Raw genomic sequence first — 20,017 nt, 5'->3', positions numbered from 1 at the left:
TTTATTTTTCATTTCAACTTTCTGAAAAAATTCTATTGATTCTTTCCACACTATAAACTCTTACCACTAGCTATTATGGAATGAAGTGGTTCAAATACAACTAAAAGGAATTTTGTAAAATTTTGTAGGTGTGTTTCCCCATAAAAGCTCCTATATTTAGTGACATTAGAAGGAATTAGCTACTTGAGGATGGTCTCCATCTTCATGAGATATATCTTGAGTTCCCCTCCTCTAATCACACACCCCAAATACACCAATGACTACTAAAAAATCTCACATTTATTAAGGTTAGCTAGTAGTTGATGCTTCTCATAGTCTCTAACACTTGCCTAAGATGTGAGATATGCTCTTCCCAGGTAAAGCTATAAACCAATGTATCATTTAAGTACCTTATCATGAAAGAATTTAGAAAGGGACACAATACATCGTTCATCAAATGCACAAGTGTAGCTAGTGCATTACCTAAACCAAAATGTATTATCAACCAGTCATAAAGACCTTTCCTTTAATATGGTACTTTAGGTTCCTAATGGTATCCTAATTTGAGAGATTCCAACTTGGTGAAATACTTGGCATATTGCAATTGATCTAACAATCATCATTCTTTAGAAAAGGGTATTAATTCTTGAGAGTGATCTTGTTCCAATATATATGGCCAATACACATTTGTCAAGTCCCATCCTTATTAGGTATTATGATGGTAGGTGACCTAGAAGGTGAGGTACTTGGTTGAATTTCTCCTTGATCTAGCAGTTTCTTCAACTGTTTCTTCATTTCATTTGCTTCTAGGATATAATATTTATACAACCCAATATTTGATAATGGGGATTTATGTAACAACTATATCCTATGCTTCACTTCCCTCTTAGGTGGTAACTCTCTAGTATCTTGAAACAATTATCCTATTTGTAATGGCTCCTCCAAATGATGTTTCTTTTCTTTAGAAATCCTTTTGAAGATGCCCTTACTTTTACCTTCACCATCTACTTGATTCTCTCTTAAGAAATAAATACAAACTTTCTACTAGAAGTGATCAATTTCCTAGCTTGGTTAGGACTTATCTAAGAGATCCTGGATTTATCTTTGTGTGCATTGATGATCAAATACTTCCCATCCTTGATATAAAGTACTAGTTTTTCTCTCTTAATGAAGATTATGTCCCTCATATACATGTAGGGGCTTCCAAACACCACACTACACACATCAAGTAGCATCTACCTCCACTTCATCCATATAGTCTGCACTTATAGAAAAGTTTCTCTTACATTGTTTAATGACATTGAAATATACATCCTTATTTACCCTTTCCAATGGATGATCATCAACTCTCAATCCAAGATTGTAGGCTAGATATTTTACTATGAGGTTGACATTTGAACTATAATAAAATAGAGCATCCACTTTTGTCTTCTTGATCTGGATCTTATTATGGTAGATAATAGTAATATCCCTCTTCCTTGTGATGAAGGATACTTAGTTACACCTTATTTTGTACTATAGTGCATACAATATTTTCACAAACATCTTACTTTCTATCTACCAAGTTTCCTAAATCCATGGCTAGTAGGTTCTTCTTCTTGGTATCCTTCTTATGGCTCTTTGGATTAGTGTGAATATTTATATTTTAATGGTTGTAGTGGTTGTTTGGATGCATGTAGTGTTGTGTAGTTGTTATTTTCTTCTTATACTTTCCTTTCCACTTTGCCTTCCCCTCCGTTAAAGCATCTCGGTGGTCTCTCTTTCGAAACCACTTAGCTATCATATTTTATGATGTATATTCTATAGGCATTGTGCTTGCAGAAATGCCTTATCAACTCTATTAGGTTTTAAAATAATCACTTTCTTATGTAAATAACTTTGTATACCTATGAGATACTTGAGGAGTACATTTGGGTTCTTGGGAGATATATTCAACATAACCACTTTTTTTCTAAACTTGGTGGTGTATTCTCGCACACTCTACCCTTAACTCTACCTAAAGTGATGTCAATAGATCCAATGGTCTTCTACATAACTTATAGGGTAGAACTAGGACTTTATGAATGGATCCCACTTAGTTCTTGAGTACTAACCCTCTAAGCTAAGTGTCTCTATGTGACTTTTCCACTATGATAGTGCAAGGTCCTCTAATTTTAGTGGGGAAAATGAAAGTTTTTCCTCTTCTTCTATGTTATGAACATTGAAATAAACTTCTACCTATTGCAGCTAAATATTCAACTTGACAATACCAATCCCAACTTGGAAGGGTTTGATGTCCATTTTAACTTCCACATTAAATATATATTATGAAGAAATTATGACAGTAGAAGTTGGTCGCTCTTTTTTTGTCTCATTTTCAGGGTATTCATTACCTCTAGATTTCATGTCCAATTTGACTTTGAATCAAAGCCACCAACATCCCCAAGAGGTTTAAAATTGTTCACCAGATTCACCATGAGGTGGCCCATGTTGCAAGAGATATCAATGACTTGTTCTTCCAGTATAAAAAATATCTCATCCTAAGGGTTTCTACAACTAAAGTCATTTTCCATGGATAGGGTTCTAAGAATTCTTTATTATATCTATTCTTGGATCCAACAAATCTATCAAAACCTTAAATAAATGTCTTTGATACTAATATGATCTATAAACTACCATGGATATTTCATTGGAATGATTCGTTACAAAAACTATGACAATATTTTTACTATGAAATATATTACCTTGGATCTCATATTTAATAATATTACTAGCATACTACTGAAAATTATGGAAATAACTATAATTAAAATAAAGAAACAAGCAAATGAACACACCATCCACATAAATTAACATAATATGTGACCTAAGAAACCTAATATGGGAGAAAACCTAGCTAGAAGGTGAGACTTGTGCTTTTCTCTATTTTTTTTAGTTAGGAAATGGAAATGCAAAGAAAGGAACTCACTATGAAGTTTACATCAACATTGTGACATTATTGGTTGCTATAAAATCATTTATCTCCTTTGTTGCACTCCATTATCCCACCCCTAGCCTAGCTCTACTCAACTAAGCAATAATAATGATACCAAATTAATGGAGCCCCTTCTCTTGCTAGTAGTGTGTTATTTAACATAGCATGATAGCTATCAAGAGTCAAGGTTAGGGTTTTTGCATGCCTTAACCCTCAATTAGTGTTAGGGATTTTATCCCTATAGATTGTTCTTGAAATTCAACATGTTGTTTGGGAAAATAAGGTATTCCATACAAGACAAACACCTTTAGTAACCACTCAAACCACAAAATCAAAGATAATAATTACAATATGTTTACATGGTTAAAACCCTCTAAGAGGGAAATATTCCATGGCCTTAGTCAACGTGGCCACTTGAGGAAATCTTGTTAATGAGCTATTTATTTTAAATAAGAGAGTTCTCACAATATTTAAATAGACATCATGGACCAATTGGATGTTAAGTCATAAATCGATAGCCATTAGTATCAAGGAGAATATGATCCAATAGATCACTCTATTTCTAGAATATATCATGACTATTGGATTCCAATGCAACTAAAATTTACTAAAAAGCACACTAAGAAACACACTTTTACCTAATAGACACATTAGACTAAGTTGAACTTAACCAACTCCTAAGTTTCTAAATATCTTAACATCCTGCCTTAAGAACAACTCGAGATAGGATCGAATGGTTTACAAAGGAGGCACAATAGGACAAGGAAGGAGGCATTAGAGTTTATCCCCCCTTATTGAAATTTTCCTTAAATCCTAACAATGATTGAAGTTTACAGAACTTTGCTTCTATAACGGGCTTTGTAAAAATGTCTATAACTTGATCATCTGTAGGGAAAAACAAAACTTCAATAACTTGATCAGAATGAGCTTTTTGATGAAGTGCATGTGTAATTCAATGTGTTTGTTAATGTGGATGTTGAATTAGATCTTTGGTGAGTTTGATGACACTCAGATTGTAGCATTAGAGGGTGGTTGGATGCTACTGTTGGAATCCAAAATTCGCAAGGATATATAGAAGCCACAAGGATTCTTGACTTGCATTAATCACTGCTCAGAAATCTACTTCTACTGAAGAAAAAATAATAGCATGTTGCTTTTAACAATCCCAAGTGATAGTTCCAAAAACAAGATTGAAACCATAACCTGTAATACACTTTCAATCATCAGGGTCACCGACCAAATTTGAATCAGTGAAACTCAATAACCAAGGTGTCCCCCCTAAACAATAATGTATCCAAAAACTTAACGATACCCCTAATAAACCGAAGTATCCTTTTTTGTTGCCCAATGAATTTCATGAGGTGTACTTATATACCATACAACAAGAAAAACAACAAAGGAGATATTACGTTGGGTATGAGTAAGATATAAGAAGCTACCAACTAGATGATGGTATGAAGTGGCATTAACTTTGGGTTAGTGTAGGTGGCATCAAGTTTGACTCCAGTGTGAAGGGGTCAGTTTACAATGTTCCATGTGAAATGGTTAAGAAGGACACATCTCTACTTAAATTGGGAAAAATAAACTCCTTCACTGGTTTGCAATAATTGGAGGCCAATAAAATAATGCAAATAACCTAATTCTGTCATTTCAAATTTCCTCTTAAGGATGGATTTCACACAATTAAAAGTTTAAGGTCACTACCAATTAGGATAAGGTTATCAACATAAATAAAAAGGATGATGTGATGGATTCCTACTTTGTTGGTGTAGACATTTGGGTTAGAATGACATCTAGAGAAGCCAATGTCAAGAATAAATATATCCATTTTAGCATACCAAGCTCAAGGAGCTTGTTTAAGACCGTAGAGAGATTTATAAGGTGGAAAACAAGGATAGAGTCACTCCACACATAGCTAGGAGCTAAATTCCATGTATATTTCTTCGTGTAGATCCCCATGCAAGAAGGCGGATATAACATCCTTATGATAGACCTCCCATCTAAGTGAGGAAACAAAGGCTAGAACAAGGAACATGGAATTTATTTTGGCAACTGGGAAAAATGTTTCATTGTAGTTAAATCCTTCAACTTGAGAGAATCCTTAGCAACTAACCAACCCTTATAACACTTCCATCTGATGCATACTTTGTTCTATAAACCCATTTATATCTCACAAGTTTTATTCCTTTTGGAAGAGATATAAGTTCCCAAGTATCATTTTCCATCAAGCAATGATATTCTTCATACATTGTTGTTTCCCAACCTAGATGGCCTAAAGCTTCTGCAAATATTTTTTGATCGTGAGTCTCTAAAACTTGAGCCTAAAGAGAGGAAGCTCACTGGAAATATCAATGAGTATGGCATCAATCTGTAGGATCACCACCAGGGTCACTAATTGCTTCTCGTGTTGAACAAACCCAAAGGGAAGTTGTGGTGCTAGTGTAGGTTCATGTTCAATGGACTCATCTTGATGAAGGTGATCAAGTGGAGGTGGATTTTCATCCTCGTTGTCACCATTTGAAGAAGAAACCAAAATAGGAATAAAAGGTGGCACAAACATCAAGGATGACTTGTAGGTTGAAAAGGGCATAACCACTTAATTAGGATCATATTCCAGGAGGTTTTCATCAAATAGAACATATCTTCTAATGATTATCTCATTGGAGTGAGGTTGAAGAAGTCTATAACCTTTTACACCTTTTAAATATCCAACAAAAACACTCTTCTCAAACTTAGGTTGTAAAGCTTTTCTTTTTTCATCGGGAATGTGAGCCGATACTACACTACCACATATACAGAAGTGGCTTACATCCTGCTTAATGTTAGTCCATGCTTCTTCTAGTGTTATATTTTTTAGAAGCCTTTTGGGAGTGTGATTTATTATGCAATTTGCATAATCAATTCATTATGTCTAATAATAAAGACTTGATAACTTAGATTGAATCATACAATTAGCCATTTCCTTTAATGCATGATTATTTCCTTCAACAACACCATTTTGTTGTGGTGTATATGGAAAATATGTTTCATTTCAATGCCTTATGCAATGAAATAAGTTGTGAATTTCTTGTTGACATATTCATGTCCATTATTTCTTCTCAATCTTCGTAGTTGATGTCCATATTGTTTTTTACAAGGGCCTTGTAGGCCAAGAAAAGGTCAAAAACTTCACTCTTAAGTTTTAAGAAGTAAACTCAAGTGCATATGGAGAAGTCCTCCATGAAATCTAAACACTTGAATTCGGAGAAGGAAGGAGAATAAAGTGAACCACACAAATCACTTTGAACAAGTTGCAAAGGATTTGAGGCATGCTAAGAGGCACACTTGTCAAAATTGTCTTGATGATGTTTGCTAAAAACACATCTAGTACAAACACCATCTCTGCAAGAAACGAAAGGAACGCCAGTCACCATATTTTGATTACATAGTTCCTCCATTGAGTGATAATTTAAAGGACCAAATTTCTCATGCCAAAGTTTTCTCAAGTCATCATTGTGAGCAATAAAAAAATGACGGAAAAGGTGATGACTCAAAATTTTCAAACTTGTACAACCTGGTAATATTATCAACTCTTCTAGTGGCAAAGGCATGCTTAGGATATTTTAAATATTTAATTCCAACCTGGTGAGATGAAAACTCTACTTTTTTAACTTCACTTGAATGAGTGATCTCACAAATTGATAAAAAGTTGTAGGAAATACTTGGAACACATAACACATAACTTAAATGACCATTATCTACTTGAAATATTCTAGACCATACAACACCAATAGATATATAATCACCAATAAATATTTTTTTCATGTTGCAATCATGAAGAGTAGAAAAATGGCTTTATCCTTAGCCAGATGATAAGATGCTTTAGAATTTATAAGCCACTCATTAAAAGAAGAAGTAGAGGTTGCATTAAAGGAGAAACCAAAAGAAGAAATTGGATTTCCATGAGAAGATGTTTTAGAAGAATAATTAATATTGATGCTCTGCTTCTTCATTGTTGCTTCCAAGGCCTCCATATTTTTAAAACATTTAGATTCCATGTGATTTTCTTTCCCATAATAATTGCAATGTATGCTTCTTTTATTACTCTTTGATTTTGGTCCTTTATCACCTTTGGGAGTAGACGTTGTTTGAGAGGGTCTGGGATCCTTATTTTGCTTGTTCTTGTGAGGATGTTGCTTCTTTTGATCTTGATTTTATTTTTCTTTTGGGCCACTAGAGCCTTATTAGATGTACCTGCATTTTTTATCACTCCAATATACAAGAGCTTATCTTGCTTTCTAATCAAAGAGTCACAAAAAGATTCAATGGAAAGTTTTTGATATGTAGACCCTAGAGCTTCTCTAGTGGCATAAAATGTAGATACAAAAACATAATATGTAGAACCACACTGGGAAACAATAATATATATGTTGCACTCATCATTTTTTTTTACATGGAAATCTTTAAGTAAATGGTTAAGTGTTTTGAATTTAGATAAATAATCTTCAATGGAAGAGAAATTATTAAGATATAAGGTCATGATTTTATTTTCAAGCTTATGAGATTTGATCACATTTGTTTGACAAAATATCTTTTTCAACATTCCTAGACCTCATTTAGGTAATCAATTCCTTGAATATGAAATTGCAAATATTTATAAATGGACACTCTGATTAATCCATGTGCTTCGTCATTCCTATTTTTCCATTTGTCTCTCTTATCAACATCAATGGGTACTTTTTTACCAAGGTAATCCGATACAATCCTTAACTTCTTACTACATCCTCCATGTTGGATTTCAATGATATGTAGTTGGTACCAATATGAAAATTTTCAATTCTAGTGGCCATATTAAAATATGTGTATAATATGGTCTCAAAAGTTTAAATTGACCATCTATATGGAAATATATTGAAAAAATAGGTTGTTTAAAAAAATTCCATCGAAAACAAACTTCGATCGTGAAAGTTATGTTCTTTAAAAAAAAAAAGAGGGTGGTAACAAAGAGCCACATGGCAGGTAGAAAGTTCACCCATTTGGTGATGAATGTTGCCAAAAAAAAATCCCTCTCTAGCTTTACCCGTAAGCTCACTTTGACAACTATGTTACCATATGAAGCGACCCACTTTCATGAATCAAGAACCACTTTTACAATGCAGTTACATTATAAATGAGAGTTTTGTGAAAAAACAAAAAATATTAAAGTTATTTTATAGTGATTCACTTCTATAATACAAGTGAACTCCACTTTACAATAAGTTATGAAATAACTTAAATTTGCATGAAATTATTTTAACAACTTAAAAACAAAAATTTGAACTCAAAACCTCTCACTAAATAGAATAAATTTTAACCATGTGAGCTAGTGCAAAACATGTAACACTAGTAGTGAAGGAGGATGGGGTGGTTGTTGTTGTTGAAGCTCCACCTTGAAGTGTATGTTTTACGAAGAAAAAAAAAGTGATAATAAAAAAAATCAACAATTTGATGAAAATTACCAAAACTCAATAATAATGGAGTTAAATCTTAGCTATCTCACACATAAAATACAAATTTCTCTCTATTTCTGAATTTCTAAGATTACATAGAGCACACGAAAAAGAGCATACATAGTCAAGAAAGCACATCCCGCTTTGTTTATGATTTTCCAACACTGCATAGAGCATAGGGGAAAGAGCATACAAAGAATGGAAAGAGTAGGAATCACGAATATAAACAAAAAACCAAAAAATGAACTTGTAATTTTTTAAAGGTGTATTCAGACTATATACATCTAGATTTGACAAAAAAACCATATCTTGGGAAAAGGACACCTTTTCGGATGAAACGAAAGGTATTCTTAACTAAAAAAAGTGCTTTGAACATAATGGAATACTTTGTTGAAGCCAAAAATGTACAAAAGTATAAAATCTAAGAAATGTGGCAATGTGCATAATATCCATCGGTGGCAGCCTATGATCATATCAAAGTCCCTCCTTTTTTCTTTTATGCTACAGTATGAAGCACATAGTCTTACACTGACAAACTTTGGGACAAATATTTCATGTCTTGTTTCTTTTTGATCAATTATTTAATGATGTATAATCTATTAGGTGACAATGATGAGATGTCTTTCTCAAGTAGCCAGATTTTCTCTTTTTGACCTTCTTAAAGGTAGATTTTGGAATATGCCACACATATATATAGATGTAATCTTTTACTTTTAATAAAAGATTGTGAATTTTTTCTTTGGAAAAAAAAAATGTGGCAATACAAGCTCAATATCTCAATCAAAAACGGGAGCAACTCTTCAAATGGACCTAGTACCATGTTCAAGGAAACATGGTATTCCACACATGATGAAAACCTTCATTAACCACTTATATAACCATATCAAAGATGATAATGTTAGTATTTTTATGTGGTTAAAACCCTCTAAGGGGAAAACAATCCACAACCCCAACCAACATGGCCACTTGAGGCAATTTTGTTAATGCAAAGAAACACTTTTACATGAGAAAAACTTTTACATGAGAGAATTCTCGTAATTGATTGTTATCCATGATCATCCATGCACACTAAATAGACATCATGGATGAATCAGGTGTTAAGCCACATCTCAATAGCTGTTAGTATTGAGGAAAATATGATTTGTCATATCACTATATATCTCAAACATATCATGACCATTAGATTACAATGCAACTAATGCATACTAAAGAAACACACTTTTACTTAATAGACACATTAGAACAGGTTGAACTTAACTAACTACTACGTGCCTAAATATCCTAACACATATGAATAGCCCCACATGTGTGAGTAATGGGTGTTTATGTGGCATCCACTTGGTATCATGATGGTAAAAAATGTAAGTAAACTTATGTAAGGAATAACTTTAGTATGTGAGCTTTCATTGAGGTGGTTTTCACATCATTGGAATTATTTTTGCATGTATAATAGAATCGAGGGGCTAGGGCTACGTTCATAATGTTTTGACCCCAAAAGGTGTCATTTAACACCTCAAACTACTCCTAAAATTGGCCTTACAGGCTAAGTCCTCCAATTTTTCTACCGAAAATGTACCAAACTGAATGGCAAATCATTTAATGGCCCTTTCTAAATTAAAATTTAAAAAGGACATAAAATTAGAGAGCTTATTAATGTAAACATTGTTTTAAACTTGAAAAATATGCTTTAATTTAAAACGAAAAAACTGAAGAAATATATGAAGAAAAATACCAAACAAACAATTTCAAACCATAAATGTAATGCAACTTTTTAAGAAATAGGGTACAAATTAAGGCAACCAATTCTTTTCAACTTTCATGAAAGCATGACAATTAATGTGATCTTATCTTTTCCTTTAAATTCGACCACTCTCGACTTGTGTAGAATTACTTAAGAGATTCCCAAATGAACACAAAGAATATATTTTGTATTTTGAAATATTCAATTTTTATTTTTCATTAAAAAAAGACAACGGGAAACATGTATGTAATGTCCAAAATGTAAACAATCTCAAATCCTTGGAGTTGAAACTTGAAACTTCTAATTTTGCTAAAAAATTCAAAGTTGGATAAGTTAATTATTGTAAAACTTGTTTGCGATCTATAAGAGATGTCCGTGGATTTCTTTACAACAACCTATGTATGCCCATTATTTTTTTGAAGGAAATTTGTGGGCATATGCATTATTCAAAACAAGCATGTTACCAATCTACAAAGGCAAAAACATATTTACTAAATAATCCCAAAAAATACAATTTGGGTTTGCAATAGCAAGAAAGGGCAAAGGTTAAGACAAAATTTGGCAAGATGAAAAAAAAAGAGGGGAGGGACATGAATAAGAAGAACTCACAAAATACCCCATAAGAGTCACCATTTATGTGTTAGGTGAAATTCTCTAATGACTAGAGTGAATCATTAACAACACAAATAGCACGGGGGCTTCACTCAATGAACCTCTGACATATTATGTGTGTTCGTGGCATACTAAACAATACCCCTAATTTGACTACATATTGGAAAATACCTCTAAAAATCACATTATTTAACCCCCTACCAATATGAACCCAATACACCTTGCCAATTTAAAAAACCCCTACTTTCAATAGATATTGTAGGTATCCATTTTTTTATTAACATTTTTTATACCCCTTTATATTTTTTCATTAACTTTCAACTTCATTTTTTATACCTATCAATATAAAAACCCTTTACCCCCTATATATCCCCCAATATATTACATCATTTTTTCCTCAATATATATCCCCCAATATGAACCCACGTGGTATGGTATTGCTCGCTCAGTGAAGCCCCCGTGACAAATAGTTGATGACTGGTTATTTTTCAAAATCAGTCGATTACAAAAGGTAGCTACCTTAAAAAGAGGATGGAAAAATACCTATGATTAGATCATTGAACCCTTAATGTTGTTCACATGCAATGTAAATACTTACTCACGATTCCAAAATTTTCTTCACATTTGCACACAACACCAACAACAAAGCTTTCTTAAACTAAATGGACATATAAATGTAAATTATGATAAATAAAGTGAATCAAAACATAAATTCACTATGCATTGATTTTAACTAACATTCAAAGGTAGTTCATCCTCAAATCATAAATTAAAGGAAATTCATCGAACAAATTAATCCATAATATCAAGGTGAGATTTTGATAAATATATTGAACAACAAATACAATGTTATACTTGATAATAAAAAAATTATGCCTTCTTTTCCAAATTTGAAGTTCCCCTTAATTAGACCACTTATATGCATACTCTCTGCCTATACCCTTCAAATTCACTGTGGTTTAGAAAACTATGAGAAGTTTTGACTTTCCTTAAAGTTAGAATTAATTTAGAACAAAATGGCTCCGAACAAGAGAAATTAATAAAAATTATAGGTTGTTCCACCTATAATTTCTCCAACATATACTTGCTCTCAACAGTATCTTTCGCCTTCTCCCAACAAATAACTCATTTACATAACAAGAATATGTAGTTAAGATAGTTGGTGATGGAGATCTGAGCTACAAAATCATATGGAATTTGTGATCCCCACTCAAGAGTGTGTATTTATTGTTTTAAATTTTTTTGGAAAACATCCATCTGTCTCATAAATATGGGTCATGGAAATTGGAATGCATTTAATAAAGGAACACTATATGTAGAGATAAGAGGAATAATTCACTAATTAAAGTTGAATGACCAAAAAATCATATCTAGTAAAGGGTGACCAAATATAATGATAACACTCCTAAGAATTTTTTCATTGCCTCCAATAGTTTTAAACAAGGGTTTGATGGACATGAGAAAGTGAATATGGTACCTAGACATAATATATAGAAGAAACTTACGAGCTTGTTGATTTGAATTAGATCCACATGAAGATGATTGGCTATCAACACGGGTTCTACAATGATCAACATTGGTGGCTTGAGGCTATGGATGAGGAAGGAGACTTGGTTGTTGGTGTGAAGGGCCCCATGACATCATGATTGATATCCACTCCTATATTAAATAAAATCATAAGGAAACTACATGAAATGCAAATTTGCAAGGAAAATTATTTTAAAATAATAACTTATCTGAAAAAATAAAAAAAAAATAAAAAATAAAAAATAAAAAATAAAATAAAAAATAAAATAAAAAATAAAATAAAAAAATAAAATAAAATAAAATAAAATAAAAAATAAAAAATAAAAAATAAAAAAATTCTTCAATCTAATAAAATAAAAGATAAGGGAGGAGAAACATGCTTGAATAAGTTGAAGGGTTATGTGTGTTTGACATTCTAGTTGAACCATCCTCCTATGTACCATTTCCACACAAAGGAACATGGGTTCTTTGGCTAATAATGAAGGAAATGTTTCTTGTATTTCTATTTGGAGCATGAAGATGATGCAAAGAGCCTTTTTTGCCCCAAGGAAAAATCGTAATTTTCATTATATAAAATATTTAAAGTTACATGTTGTAGATGATAAATATCATATCAAAATTGATTACTATAATCCAATAATCATCTGCTGAAAATTTAGCTGTCCAAAATAGCCCTTCAATATAAGACGAGAGCTCCTTGATATACAACTCTAATATATATACAAAAAGAGTTCCTATACTATGAAAAATATAAATTGTCCAATGTCGGATACTGTAATAAATACATCAGCAATATAACTATGTATAAATGCTCAAAATTTATCCCATATCAACAGTATCCACAGTGATGTTAATGAATGGGCGATGATAATACTGATAGAAGTTTGTCCCATTCTGTTTTGTTATCAACCAAGTACCAGGTTCCTAGAGAGCGCCTTATTTGGATAACTGATTGAAAATTGCATTCATTTGCCTGTAAATATGTTGACAAGAGATGCAATAAAATTGTGCTTTTAAAATAGTAATCTCGTCAATCAAATTTCTAAGTGTGTGTGTGAGTGACATATGGACTTCTGATTGAACCAATCTATAATTACTTTTGAATCCCCAAAAATTTGCAACTACTGACACCCTTTTTCCAAAGCGAAGAGGATAAGTAACTTAAGGCTATGAAGTTTCGTAAAATTATTTGAGCTTTGTCCCAGTCCAAACTTTAATTTGAAAGAGTGAGAGATGTTAAGGTGAAGTACAACACCCCTGCCACATCTTCCATTTTCAAATGAACCATCAAAATAACTCCATGGCATATCTTTATTGATAATTTCAGAGGTGATAATCCAAATGTTTGATTGTTCTTATTCATCAGGAAGAAACTCATATATGGAAATGACTTCAACTGCAATCCGATTAGGTAAGAAAAAATTCTCCTAGAAAATTTTTCTATTCATACCGATCCAAATGCTCCAGAAAAATGAGAACAATGATGTTTCTAATCTTCCTAGGATTTACCTCATGCCACCAAGTCTTCCATGCTTCATTTAATGACTCACCCTGCCATATGGGATTTAATTGTAAGGCCTAATATATAATGTTCCAAATTTGTACAGATATATGACATGCCAAAAACATGTGATCCACAAATTCAACATCTGAATTGCATATAGGATGGAAAGAGGGCCCCTGAAAAAATCTTCTCTTCAGACTTCCTTCTATAGGAATATTGTTTGTAAGTAGACATCATAAAAAATAATTTTACCTTTGGCATACTTTTTAATTTCCAAATAGGCTTCCACCACCAGTTCTTCACCTCAGGTTCTTTGGAAGCAAATGCATATAAATAGCCTTCCTTGGGGGTATAATACCCCTTTTTGGAATGAATCCATAACAACTAATCTTCATAATCATGTATCCTAACATGTGAATGAGATAAAGCATTTGCATACTCAGGCCATATATGGTGCCAATGGATAGGCAAGTTTAATGTTCACGCTGATAACCATCGTTGCCCCCAAATGGATGTATTTTATGCATCAACAATATCATGAATATTCCTCTTTCCATGATCAACTAGATATGCCACTAATTCTGTGGGGAGGATGTGATTATCTCCACAGCCTGAACATGGATTTGTTCCAATCCCGACCCTATTACCAGTACTGATTTTCCATGTGAGATCAGTCCCAATGATGTTGAAGGATTGAAATACAACTTTCCAAATAATCAAGATATTTACCCTGCCCTTGTTTTGTAATCCGAGCCAATCTTCCATCGAGTGCAAGTACAAGTACTTTAGTTTTAACACCTATGTTTAGAGGTTGTATGTGGATATTGATCTCCAACCAAATTTTGTAGCAAGAGCCTAGGAAAAAATGAATAAGTTCTTTATGACCCATCCACCCCATCTATTGGGGAGAGAAATCTAATCCAACCTAAACCATGCAAAGAGTTTGCCTTCTTTGGGACCCCCCCCCCCCCCCCCCCCCAAAGATATCTAGAGTGAAATTTTTGAATAAGGTACAAAATACCTTTGGGAATCCAAGAAAGGGCCATCCAAAAGATAAGAATGGCTTCTAAGACATATTTAATGAGGACTAACCTACCTACCCTAGACAACCACCTGTGACTCCAAATTTTTATTCTTTTTTCAATTTTTGCAACCAACCACATATAGTCCACTTTCCTATAATCATTAGGCTTCAGGTGGAATCCATGGTACTTTATATCATCTTCAAAATTTGTCGATATAAAAGGAAATTTCTCATGAGAAAAAACTAACTCATCCCTAGAACAACCAACCACATAGATGATGACTTCTGATAATTAATTTACATATTTGTAGATTTTGCAAAAAGGTTGATTATCTGTTTAAAAATAATTGCATCTCAACAGGAGCCATCTAGGAATATGATCACATCATCTACAAATGATAGATGTGTTAAATGAAAGTCTCCCATTAGAGGGGCTCCCTTCAAAGATCCCCTTCTCTTTGCATAATGATCATTCTGTTAAGTCCTTCCATGATTAATAGAAATAGTAAAGGAGAAAGGGGACATCCTTGACGAATCCCTCTCTTAGCATGAAACAAATATGATGTTTGATCCATTGATCAAAATAACAAAATATGTGAATGTTATACAAGACATAATCCAATTTATGAATTCTATGTGAAAACCTAAATGTGTGAGCAACATTCTAATATAAAGCCAGTTGGCTCTATCGTATGCTTTTGATAGATCAATTTTGAGGACCACACCTTTTAGATTCTTCGTCTTCAAGCTATGGAACTCCTCCTGAGTGACCCCAATAACTTCATGAATCCAACAATATTTCAAGGAAGTGAATTTCTCCTTGGATATGTGTTGCGATAAGATAGGATTGAGTATATTAGAAATAACTTTTGGAATGATCTTATATATACAATTGCATAGTGATATAGGGCAGTAATCATTGAAAGACTTTGGATTTTCAGATTTTAAGATGAGGGCTATAAATGTAGCATTAAAAGCCTCATACATCCTGCCAGACACTCTGCACTCTTCGATCACCTTTAACAGATCATGCATTATAAGCTTATAAAATTCCAAAAAAAACTTCAATAGGCCATCCATCAGGACGAGGACCTTTTGAAAACACCTTTAAATAGATTCCACTTCACCAAGGGATAGTGGGGACACAAGATCATTGTTTGACTCCTCATCAATATGAATAATTTCAGGAAGGGAGGCTTCCCTAGGGGCTTCAAATAGTGTATGAAAATGCTACACTCCCATCTGTGATAAATCCATGAAATTAGAAGTTGTGTCTCCATTTTCATTTTCCAAGGACCATATCATTTTTATAGCTCTTATTCCTTTTGCATGTTATTGGAAGAAATTTGTGTTATTGTCCCATGCTTGTAAAAACCAAAGAGCCTATAACCTACATATTATTGAATATAAATAGCTTGGTCATATCAAATTGAATGATGGTTTTCCAATTTGGGCTTCCATAGGGATACAAAGAAATAGAACACAAACAATGGCAATGGGATATCATTAAGAAGGTGGAAAACAATATGTCAAGGTCGAGATGAATTAGCTAGAATAGGGTATTTCCATGTTGACATTGATGATAGCATAGTTGTTGGAAATGAATGGTATGTAAACACCCCTAAAAAATATTGGTCATTAATATTTATAGAAAAAGGAAAAGAAACTAATTAGATAGAGTGCAAAACTGGGATAGAGATAGTAGAATAGATCTATATAAAAATGTAGGTACCTTTCCATGTAGAAGCAAAGGTCAACATCAAGTCATATATTAAGAAATGTGATGCCATCAAACTAAACTAGTGGCTATAGTGAATGGAGTTATACTTTAACATAATAAATTCACCAATAAGAAAAGGATTTCATTTGCTCAGTTGATGCTTAAAGGCGATGCTTTAGCATGGTCAGAGAATGATGTAGTAGGTAGATAAATAGAAAATGAACCATTGATGACTAATCAAGAGGTGTTTAAGGACACAATCAAATATTACTTCTACCCAATTAGATATGAGGAACACCAACAAATTGTGTGGCATTACTTTAGGCCAAGGTAATGGAAATTAGTATAGGAGTTCACCACAAAGTTTAGGAAGAGAGTTATTCAACCAAGAATCTATCTCGAAATTCCAAACATGTTAATCAATTACATGGGAAATTTCTACCTTATATTCAACATTAATTGATTATGCCCAAACCTAAAATAATATATGAAACTAATGTACAAGCACAATACCTCGAAAGAGAACAAAATTAGCACTTAGACATGCATAAGAAAAAACAACCACAAGAGAAACAAAGAAAAGGGAAAAACAAGAAGAAATATAATGAGAAATATAGTATGGAAATGATAGAAGAAGCAATACCTTCCATCAAGAAATGCAAGGGTTGTGATTGAAAGGGACACACTAAGGAGGACTGCTAGAAAGTGTACCTGAAAAATTCCCCAAGAATTTCCAACAGAATAAGAAGAAGGACTTGATAATATTGGATGTGGAGGAAAGGGTTCATGACACCTCAATCCTAGAAGCAATGGTTAGTTATATTAATATTCAAGAGGAAGTGGAAACATTTGATTGTATCCACAGGAATATGATTGATTGTGTTTCATTAAATTCAACATGAAATAGAGCAAGGTATATTTCTTGTTTGATCCTAATTCACAATCCAATTTTATATTTGCATATTTGGTTGAGAAGATTGTTCTAGAGACACATGACCATATGCAACCATACTTGTTGGGTTGGGTAAGGCAAGATGTAGAATAAAGAGTGAACAAATAATGGAAATTGAAGTTTTCCACCAACTAGAAATTATTGGATGAAGATGTTATAAATGTGGTTCGATTGGACAGGTGTGTTGTCATATTGGGAAGACCATATTGAATGTGAGAGATTTCATCTTCAAGAGGAGAGAAAACTAGCATAATCTAGTCAAGGATGCAAGGACATGACATAGATGTTCTCTTTGAACAATTCTCATAATGCAAAAAGAACCATTGGTAGCATAAAGATGTTTGTCTTATTTTTTTTAGAGAAGGAAAGTAGTAATGAGAAGCAAATGAGTTGGAGATGAGGGAATCCTAAGAAGGATGTAGTGGAAAGTACATACAACAACTAAATCAAATTTTTTAATATACAATGAAGTGTTCCAAGATCCTTAAGAGTTTTCACCTGTGTGAGAGGTAGATCATGAGATTCAATTGTTTCCGGAGTCACCTCTATAAACATTGTGTTATATAGGCATCCATAATCAAAGCAAATTAAGTGAAGAAATAGTTTTATTAGTTGTTGGAATAAGGAGTCATCAAACCTAGTATGTTTCCATGTGGTTTACCCAGCATCGTGGTGCCAAATAATGATGGAAGCTAGAGAATATGCATTGACTTCCATGCCCTTAACAAAATCATTGTTAATAACACATACCCCCTATCAAAATTGATGACTTGTTGGAACAACTACAATAAGCCAAGTTCTTCACCAAGCTATACCTCAAATCAAATTACCGTCAAGTGAGAATCAAAGTAGAATATTTGTTGAAGACAATGTTCAAGACAAGGAAAGATTTATATGATTAGTTAGTGATGCATTATATTTCTGTAATACACTTAAAACTTTCATGAAGCTAGTGAATGATGCGATATAACATTTTATTGACTCATTTATAATAGTACATCTATATGACATACTAGTATTCCGTAACATATGGAAATTGTGCCTTTAAACTATGACACAGGTACTAAAGACCTTAAAGAAGAATTAATTGATTACACATTTTAGAAATGAAAGTTTGGAAATACATCCTTGATTTATCTTGTGCGCATGATAGGTGGATGATAGTTGGTGATGGATCAAAAAATTATTTTAGGCATCAGCCAATAGTATATTCCCATGGTGTGACATAGATTAGGAGTTTAATGGGAGCAGTGTAATATCTAAGAAATTTGGTTGCAAACTTTTCAATAATTACAACACCATTGCATGCCATGACTACCAAAAGAAAGAGTTTTCATTGGACATACATATTTTGCAATAACATTTTTAGAGACAAATTCCAATAGATATGCACTACGGGTAGTACTTGTTGGGAAATTTAATTGATGGTTAAATTACTTAGCATTAAATTATTAATCCAGGTTCGTACACTTGCAAAATATATGCTAGGAAATTAACTCTCAATCAAAAAGGAAATTAACCTATGGAAATGATTGCAAGGCTAAAATGAAACATATTCATGAAAAGATCTAAATGAGCACACACACACGTTCTTTCTCAAAGACTATATGTAATAAAGCATCAAATTTAGAGCTTAAAAAACTAAAGTAATTCAGAACAAGAATATTCTAATTCTATACTATGAAATCTTTGAAATTATATTCTATTGAAAATAAAAGCAAAACTTATTCTATTGGACTTGAAAGTAAATCTATTCTATTGATCTTTGTAAATAAATATGATCTATTGAACTTGGAAACAAATCTAATCTATTAGACTGGGAAGTAAATTTAATCCATTGAAATTAAAAGCAAATCTAATCTATTAGACTTGAAAGTAAATCTAATCTATGGAAATCATTCAAACTCTATTTTAGGAAAGCAACAAAACTTCATTCTAAAGAGAGAAGCAAATGATTGAAATTACATTGCTTAAAGCCTATTGAGATTATTGATGTGTGCATCCCAAATTAGAACTAATCATAACTACCAACTATCTATAAATTTGAGACTAAGCCGTTTAAAGAGAAGTGAAATAAAGTTATTATATCTGTATAAATTAATTAACATGTATATAAAGTTATTATATCTGTATAAATTAATTAACATAGATTTTCAAATAATTTATTTAAATATATTGTTGAAATATTTTTGAGGAGTATAAGATTTAAACATTTTATGTACAATTATTTTTTAATTCTAATTACTTTACAACATATTCATTTTGTATTATTATAGGGGATATTATTTTTTTATTTAGAACATAATTTATTCATTTTTATTTTAAAGAGGCATGTGTTAATGGATGGACAAACTTACACATCCCCTCGTACTAGGCTGTAGAATGAGCCTCTTGGCTCAATCACAGCAAGTTAAGGTGCTTCACATAAATTTTACTCAATTACCAATGTTATGAAAGTTCAACTAAATTTTACTCAATCAAGTTATCTATAATTTTATAGTTCAAATTCATGAAAACCCAAAGTATTCATATGAAAT

Source organism: Pinus tabuliformis, chromosome 2_2, assembly GCF_031772625.1.
Source record: "Pinus tabuliformis cultivar Carrire ecotype Pingquan chromosome 2_2, CPIR1, whole genome shotgun sequence".
NCBI classification, from domain to species: Eukaryota; Viridiplantae; Streptophyta; class Pinopsida; order Pinales; family Pinaceae; genus Pinus; species Pinus tabuliformis.
Note: the sequence above shows the minus strand (reverse complement) of the source record.